The sequence below is a fragment of the Rhinoderma darwinii genome, chromosome 10 (genome assembly GCF_050947455.1).
Source record: "Rhinoderma darwinii isolate aRhiDar2 chromosome 10, aRhiDar2.hap1, whole genome shotgun sequence".
Classification (NCBI taxonomy): Eukaryota; Metazoa; Chordata; class Amphibia; order Anura; family Rhinodermatidae; genus Rhinoderma; species Rhinoderma darwinii.
In genome coordinates this window covers 26887003-26896200 of record NC_134696.1, presented here as the reverse complement: position 1 = coordinate 26896200, position 9198 = coordinate 26887003, and the positions used below count along the sequence as shown (strand labels likewise).

General features: G+C 42.4%; 1 long non-coding RNA gene across 1 annotated transcript; it reads left to right on the top strand.

The window, feature by feature from the left end:
* Positions 1 to 5973: 5973 nt before the first annotated feature.
* Positions 5974 to 8982, top strand: LOC142661499 (uncharacterized). The gene is made up of 3 exons (XR_012850751.1): positions 5974 to 6145; positions 7667 to 7761; positions 8812 to 8982. It is a non-coding gene; the product is annotated as an uncharacterized LOC142661499 (long non-coding RNA).
* Positions 8983 to 9198: the final 216 nt, after the last annotated feature.

Sequence of the window (9198 nt, the reverse complement as noted above, 5' to 3'; positions counted from 1 at the left end):
TTTGGTGCAGGAGTGAAGGCAAGCGCCTGCAGGTACCCAAGGGCAGAAAATGCAAACTCCATGAAGATGTTGCCCTGGTCAGAATCAAGCCCGTAGCATCATTGTTAAGCACATACCCACCATACTGCACAATCCCCCTAGATTCACCACCAACCCACTAACATGGCAAATAAATTGCTTTATATTTATCCAGAATATCAACGGTCTTTGGATAGGGGCAAGAGGACCCTGCTGGCACTGGTTTTTCCATAATTTAGAAAGTCTGACAAAGCTTACAGTATATATATATATGCTTACAAACGTATTCACTGACATTATATGGCAGTACCTCCCATACACTGTCAGTTCTTCCATCTTACAGAAGCAGTCAAGTAGTGCCAGGACCTGCTTCAATATAGAAATTGGTCATGGCATAAACACCATAAGAGGATGGGAGGGGGTAGGAGAAGCAAGAACTGGGCTGTCCTGAGAGGGTGGTATGTGATGGCATGAAGTGGCATCAGATAGATAGATAGATAGATAGATAGATAGATAGATAGATAGATAGATAGATAGATAGATAGATAGATAGATAGATAGATAGATAGATAGATAGATAGATAGATAGATAGATAGATAGATAGATGAGCTGATATTTTTTGTTCTAGGAAATTATCTAAGCCATTTTTGCAGCCATTTACTGTCCCTGCTGTGACGGCTCCTGCGGTGACTATTCCATAGATTCACAGTTCTCACAGTAAAGAAGACTTGCCGCCGCTGTCATAAAGTTGATCCTTATTTTGCTCTTACTGCACACGTCTACATCTTCTTTACCTTAAATCTGTTATGATTAGTGAAGAACTGAATAATTGATTGTCATAAGGCAGAGAGTGAATTTCATCTGATCTCAGCCATGCGTGCCATATTGGAGGTTTCATAAGGTCAGCAATAATTGCTATCTCCTTCTTCTTAATGGCTCCGGGGCTACATAAAGCATCTTAATAGGACAGATTCTAAGGCTTCAAGTAGTGATTAATGACAGGTCCATGGGGAGCAGGAACGGGTAGAGTCTTTATACTGTCAGTTACAGTATGTGCTAAACATTAAGCGCTGCATCTTCACTCTGCCAATTAAGGTGGGCAAAATTACTACTGTTGGGCCATTTGACAGCATTAGATGATCAGTGAGAGGCTTACACATTGTTCTTTTATGTAAAAGTCCACATCTTACGATTACTGCTTGCATGCTGGAGATGTGCACTTAGAGAGGAATCCTTTATGGAAAATAATTCTCATTAAAAGTGCCATTTACTAGTTATCTGAATATAAGATATATATATATTGCTTGCCATCTCTAGAGCCTCTACAGTTTGGGATGTTCTGGTAGTAACTGTTTGGCTGTAGCAAAATCGCTTCTTTTGGCTCTTTCTCCCAGTTGTGAGATGTTATTTTGGAGAACGGTTGGTGGTGGAAAATGTCTTGGCACTTGGTCGCCATCTCTAGAGTTTTTACAGTTTAGGATGTTCCAATAGTAACAGCTTGGCTGTAGCGTGCCATTCCAACATGCCTATAGAGTCTGCCGGTCCTTCCAGTTCTTTCTCATCATTGTGAGATGTCATATAGGAGAAAGAATGGCGCTGGTGGATGTCTTGGCACTTGGTCGCCATCCCTAGAGCCCCTACAGTTTGGGACATTTCCGTAGTAACTGCATGGCTGTGGCAAGCCATTCTACCTTAACTGTAGAGTCCGCTGGTAATAAGCGGCCCTTCCAGTTCTTTCTCATCGTTGCGAGATGTCATATGGGAGAAAGAATAGCGTTGGTGGATCTCTTGGCACTTGGTCGCCATCCCTAGAGACATTGCAGTTTGGGAAAATACAGCAGTAACTGCATGGCTGTGGCATGCCAAGCTACCTTATCTGTAGAGTCAGCTGGTAATAAGCGGTCCTTCCAGTTCTTTCTTCCCATTGTGAGATGTTATTTGAAAGAAAGGTTGGTGACGGTGGATGTCTTGGCACTTGCTCGCCATCTCTAGAGTTTCTGTAGTTTAGGATGTTGGAAATAGTAACGGCTTGACTATGGCATGCCATTCTACCTTAACTGTAGAGTCCTATGGTAATAAGCGGTCCTTCCAGTTCTTTTTTTTATATCATTGCGAGATGTTATATTGGAGAAAGGATGACACTGGTGGATGCCTTGGCACTTGGTCGCCATGCCTAGAGTCCCTGCTGTTCAGGAATTTCCCATAGTAACTGCATGGCTTTCTCATGCCATGCTACCTTATATGTAGAGTCTGATGGTAATAAGCGGTCCTTCCACTTCTTTCTTCCCACTGTGAGACGTTATTTGGGAGAAAGGTTGGTGACGGTGAATGTGTTGGCACTTGGTCACAATCTTTAACGCCTCTGCAGTAAACTAACTACTTGGCCATGGCGTGCCATTCCAACCCGCCTGAAGGAAACTATAAACAAGAGAAAGTAGGCCTCCTGCTATATGGTCAAATCTAATTTCTTGTAATTTTTTTAAATGATAGTGAGATAGCCTTGACCATAACAGTTAAATCTACTGGAAGGAACCATCATTGTCACCCCCCCCCCCCCCACCCACCCACATCACGGTCAGTTTTTCTGTTAGACAGTTTTGATAAATTGGGCCCATATTGTATTAACCTCTAAACCACTATCCGCCACCAGAAATAATATCACCTTTAGACCATCTTGGCTATTGCGTGGACATGACAATCCACTTAGGCGGCAAGGAATATTATCATCAACCCTTCACCAAATTCCATATATGTTGGTCAATAAACTGACAATGGAACATTTACTCATAAATTGGGTGCATTTCTCCTTAAGGCTTCTGGTTTAGTACTGTGCTATTATACTGGAGTCCTTTCTTACAATGACAACAGAATCTTTTGATCCCCGGCTTCTGTTTGTCTGCAATTCTGCTCTGGGTCCCTGCTTTGTAAGGAATACCTTTTAAATGAACTGACGGAATTCAGAGTCTTTGAACAAAACGTTATCCAGACTTCAGGTTTCCTGCACCTGTTCCTCTCGGTGAGATACATGTTTGCTTAGTAAGATCTCTTAAAAGATTCTATAGAAGATAAAGTATAAGGAACAGTGTGGGCACCATCTGCTTGAGAAGATATTCAGACTTCCACCCACTGCTAATTCAAGGTCCTGGAGATATTATTACATGAAATAATTTTAATTGGAAACTCTCCTAATAGCACCTGTTTTCAGCTTGAAAAAAATGAATATTTTGAAAGGAAATGGAATTTGGATGACACAGATCTTATTGGTATCTAGATAAAATACATATAACCAGTGCTGGCCTTACAATACACTGTGCAAACTCCCCATATTATGTACTAACTTTACAGTGCACTATACAGTTCCTAATTTTAAGCGCCATACAGTACAGTGCCCAAATAACAGAGCCATGAGTTAGTTAAATAAAACTTCCCTACAGTTGCCGAAAACAATGCAATACAGTGCCACCATCACCATACACAGCAAGTAGTTACAGTGCCACATAATACCTAAGTAATTACCACCATACTGTGCCCAAGTAATACCAATATACGGTGACCAAATATAGCTCATACATTAAAGAAGATCTCCAGGGGTAATACAACTTTCCATGTCTGCACCCCCCACCTGACTATACACAACTCTCTACAATTTTTTTATATACTTTACTTACTTTTTTAACTGCTTCCTTGTCTGTGCTTTAAAAAAGCCTCCATCTTGAGTCTTAGATTTCCCCAGCTTTCTCTTCCTCTCTGCTTTGCTATCAATCCCATGATGCTTCAACACAGCATCACATGACCAGTTAAAGACCATACCATTTCTGCATGCTGGGGGACGCTGGGATTATCATTCTCTCTATATTCTCCTAAATAAGCTGAGAAACCATAAGTATACAGACAGGGAGGCTGCGCTATATTCTTCTATATTATACCTGTGTGACAGGAACCTGTGTAAGTATCAGTGGTGGCTGATGATAGAAGTTTCTGTCCCCCCTGTGTAAAACTAGTGTGGTATTGGAACTGCTGAAGTCTGTGATGGGGGACACATAGATCTCCGTAGACTCAAATAGAAAAAGTGGTCACAGAGCCTGATCGACACGGCTGCTAAGCAACTATCCCAGTCTGATATATAGAAATAAATAACAGGTGAGAGACTGACACATGGAATATCATCATGGAGCACATGGGAAAGTTTAGTTCTGGCCGGAGTGTCCCTTTAAGTAACTCATCAACAGTGCTGTACAAAGTCAATATAATATTACTATATAAATAATATTAAGATTTGTGATTGTTGCAAGCCCTGGATGAGCCATCTGTGCCCCCCCCCCCCCTTCCGCAAGGGCAGTTGATGTGCCATATGCGCCTTCACAGGTTGCACGCTCCTAAGACCAGCACTGCATACAATACAGTTTATCTAGTAGTAGATGATACACATTTTATTAAAATCCACTTAGCTAAATTGTATCTTGCACATTGAAGTCAGAAATGTACATCATGCTTCATTTCTGATGGTGTCGGAGGCTCGGCTGCTGTTCTTGCCCTGCATAGTTTTCTGCACTATACTTTATACTGCAACTTTGCTTATTTAAATTGTCCGCTGTGTATAGTCACTATTAGACCTCCCACAATGGGACGTCTGTGCATTGAGAACTGATTTCCATTACAACAAGGATAAAATGGTTATGAACTACAATCCACTAAACCAGTTATCAGGTAAACATCACTTATACAGTCAGTTGAGCCCCAATATGGAGAGTAAGGACGTATATGCCATAGAGGCAGCTACTGTAGGATCATCGGAGAGAGGGGGCACAGCCATCATTCATACCATCCATTTTTGCTGTTGAGTGGTGGGTACCAGTACAGGACGCTATTAGCAAACAAGGGGGTTGAGAATTAGAAAGGGCATGGATGGGGAAACGAACACCTGGTCCCTTCTGTTCCGGGTGACCAAAGCTTTCCATATAATGGGGAGTTTGATATTTACTATGGGGCCCCCTTTCTTCTATGTAATGGGAATTCTTCTAATTTGACTTATGGTATCTGATTATGAACATACAATAGTCAAATGCATTCATCTAGTTCTTCAGCTTTATTCTTCCCAACATACCCCAAAAATGTATTTTTAATACCATTTGCCATTTTAATCAAAGAGCCCATTGTAACGACCTTGTAAGAAAGCCAAAATCTGATGAGATGTTCGTCTGTTGTAGGGTAGGAAATGAGGGAGTATTCCAGATATGTTGATCTAAGGGTATGTTCACACGTAGTCAACCAAAACGTCTGAAAATCCAGAGCTGTTTTCAAGGGAAAACAGACCCTGCTTTTAAGACGTTTTTTTACCAACTCGCATTTTTCGCGGCGTTTTTCGCGCCGTTTTCGCGGCGTTTTTTTACGTCCGTTTTTGGAGCTGTTTTCATTGGAGTCTATGAGAAAACAGCTCCAAAAACGTCTGAAAGAAGTGTCCTGCACTTCTTTTGACGAGGCTGTATTTTTACGAGTCGTCGTTTGACAGCTGTCAGACGATGCGTAAATAACAGGTCGTCTGCACAGTACGTCGGCAAACCCATTCAAATGAATGGGCAGATGTTTGCCGACGTATTGGAGCCGTATTTTCAGACGTAAAACTAGGCAAAATACGCCTCGTATACGTCTGAAATTTGGCCGTGTGAACATACCCTAAAGCTAAAATTATATGTATAAAGTTATTTGGTGAGATTTCAAAGCGGTTTCTCTTAGAGACATCCTTTTATCATCTGACAGAATGATTCTTCAACATGGAAGTGACAGAGTATCAAAGAATGAAGGGCGAGACTTATCTAAACTAGTGCCAAGAAAATGTGGAGTAGTTGCCCATAGCAACCAATCAGGCTTCTCCTCTCAGTTTTTCAAAGGCCTCTGCAAAATGAAAGGTGGAATCTGATTGGTTGCTATGAGCAACTACAGCTATGATGTACGAAACAACAGGGCTCCGTGTCCTGCCTAAGAGTCAATGAAGTTTCTCATAACTATTATACAAGGTTTTAAAATTGGAGATTTATCTAATCACTTGGTGTATGGACATTTAAGAGACGTTGAGGCTAAGTGCGAAAAAAAAGGTATCATGGCGATATTAGAAACCATACTGTAAAGGTGAGTTCACATGGGTTGGATTTGCTGCGGAAAACTCTCTAGCCAATCCGATCCAGATTCCGCAGAGAATTCCGGCAGAAAATCAGCACCAAATCGGATTTGATTTGGTGCAGGTTTTTGTCCGGATTGCCGTTGCAGAGAAGAAGAGGGGATAAAGAAAAAAAACATGCTCACATCTCATGGCGCTTCTGTAGCGACACGTCCTTGCTCCCATTCACTGGTCTCTGTTGAACCGGCCTCCTGGGATGATGTCTTGTCCCGTGTGACACTGCAGCCTGTTATTGGCTGCAGCAGTCACATGGGACCAATCAGGAGACCAGGGACGTGTCGCTACAGGAGCGCCAGGGGAGATGAGTATGGTGTTTTGTTTATTTTAAAGTGAAAAACGCAACGTTTGCCATTTGTAGCATATTTTGACTTCCCCATTTAACTAAATGGGGGAAATGTGCAACAAATGAACAACCAATACCAAGCCCAAAAACGTTACAATGTGCAGTTTGAAAACACATGGATGGTACAATAAAACGGGATGACCCCCAGAGACAATATTATAAAATTAAGGGATACTTTGCAAAAGAAAACTGTGAGCTTCATGATATTCATGATGTTTGGTATGGCAGTCCATATGACCAATGCCACCGGTGTCAGCCTTTTAGGCCGGATTTACACGAGCGTGTGCGTTTTGCGCGTCCAAAAAACGCAGCGTTTTGCGCGCGCAAAAGGTGCTTAACAGCTCCGTGTGTCAGCAGCGTATGATCCGTGGCTGTGTGATTTTCGCGCAGCCACCATCATTATGACACTCTGTTTGTATGTTTGTAAACAGAAAAGCACGTGGTGCTTTTCTGTTTTCATTCATAATTTTTACTGCTGTTGCGCGAATCACGCGCGTCCCACGGAAGTGCTTCCGTGTGCTGCGCGTGATTTACACGCACCCATTGACATATAGGACATGTCGTGAGTTTTAAGCAGCGGACACACGCTGCGTGAAACTCACTGACAGTCTGCACGGCTCCACAGACTAACATAGGTCCGTGCGAGGCGCGTGAAAATCACGCGCGTTGCACGGACGTATTACACGTTCGTCTAAATAAGCCTTTAGACTTTTTTCACATCTGCGTCGGGTCTGTCCATTTTTCTGCTCCATTAGAGGAGCTGAACAAGGAAAAACCAGAATGGACGGTTCAGTTGCACCACAGAAATCACCGACGGCTGACGAAACCCATTCCGTCGGCTTTCTGTCCGGGTGTCCGCGGTTTTACCGCAAACTGTATTGTAGCATGATGCGCTATTGTTTCCGGTAATCTCGTCGGGATATGCGACGGAGGCCCCTAACAGATCCTCCAACACTGCTGTGAACAAGGCCTTAGTTTAAGGAGAGAGGAGAAAGATTTAGTGAGTATTCAGATAATTTATTCTTCATTTGACTCGTTATACAGTATATAGTTACACCACTGTAATTTACTGCAAAAAGACTTTCTGGTGAATATATTATTTCTTTGCTCTTTCTGCATTTCCCACTAGACATGATCCTGTGGTCTCTGAATTATTATATAAAGCAAGAGAAAAACACATGAAAGTGACGGGATGAGGCATCCAAGTGACTAACTAATTAGAAGGTAATTATAAAGGACGGTCATTAACAGAAATGAAAGACTCACACTGATTATATTTCCCACGGTTTCCTTTACGAAACTGCCAATATACCGACTCCTGGAGTAGCGCAAGGATAGAAAGCGAGAAAGCTGCATTGTTACTTGCTTCTATGGCTTTATTGTGAAGTTAAAGCCCTGTTATTACACATGTATTACTCTAATGGAGTATAAAAAGAAAATTATTCTTCATTCATAACCCATTACTGGAAGTTGAAGCCCCAACAAGGAAGCCTAGAAATATGGATGTAGAAAAGATAGATAGATAGATAGATGGATGGATGGATGGATGGATGGATGGATGGATGGATGGATGGATGGATGGATGGATGGATGGATGGATGGATGGATGGATAGATAGATAGATAGATGATAGATAGATAGATAGATAGATAGATAGATAGATAGATAGATAGATAGATAGATAGATAGATAGATAGATAGATAGATAGATAGATAGATAGAAACAGGACTGTGTGCATATGTTTAGCATGTTAAACTAAATAATAGGCTAGAAAATTAAATACTTTACTAGCATAAATTAAAAAAACTATTTTTGAATGTGGGTTAACTCAGGGGTCGGCCACAACTTTAGAATTAAATAATTAAATAACTTGTATTAAATAAAATAACCTTAATGAACTTAATGACCTTAACCAGAGGCCAATGAAACCGAATGCCTGCCTTTTCTAAGGGCATGTGTGACACCCATGGCCACGGACCGTCGGGATTACTCACCCCCCGACGGCCGCAGCCATGGATCGGTTAGCGCTGGCCTGCATCTCCTCCTCAGGAGATGCCTGCGCTCCCTGCCGCTTCACTCTGCTGTGTCCCATAGGGTGCGCGTGCACGCTCGTTCCGGGCCTTAAAGGGCCTGCGCGTGCACTTGAATTGTATTTCAAATTAGCCAATGATCACCCTGGACTATAAGAAGGGCCCTGCCCCTTCCTTCATTGCCTGAGCGTTGTTGTGTTTACCCGTGTTAGTCTTTGCAAATGGACCCTTAGTGTTTTCCAGTTCCCAGTGTTCCCGTTCCTGCTACCTGTATCCTGTGCTACCTTGTTCCTGTGCCATTGAGAGTTGGAGTCGTGTGGTACCGTCTTCTACGCCTTCTGTGTTACACCGCACCTGGTGTCTGCCTGCTGCCAAGGTCCCATCCGAGCCTACTATCGCTACTGTCTGAAATTACCACAGGTACCCTTATTCGAACTATAGACATTGACTTGGTATCCTATGTACCCGCTGCTGTCTCGCTACGGCGGTACGGCCCAGTGGATCCACACACTCATCGTGACAGCAGGTAGGTAAAACACTCCTTCTAAACACCCACTAGCTGAGACAACAAAACACCATCACCATATAATACAGAAAATAATCAAAGAACAATACAGAAAGTAACAGCAG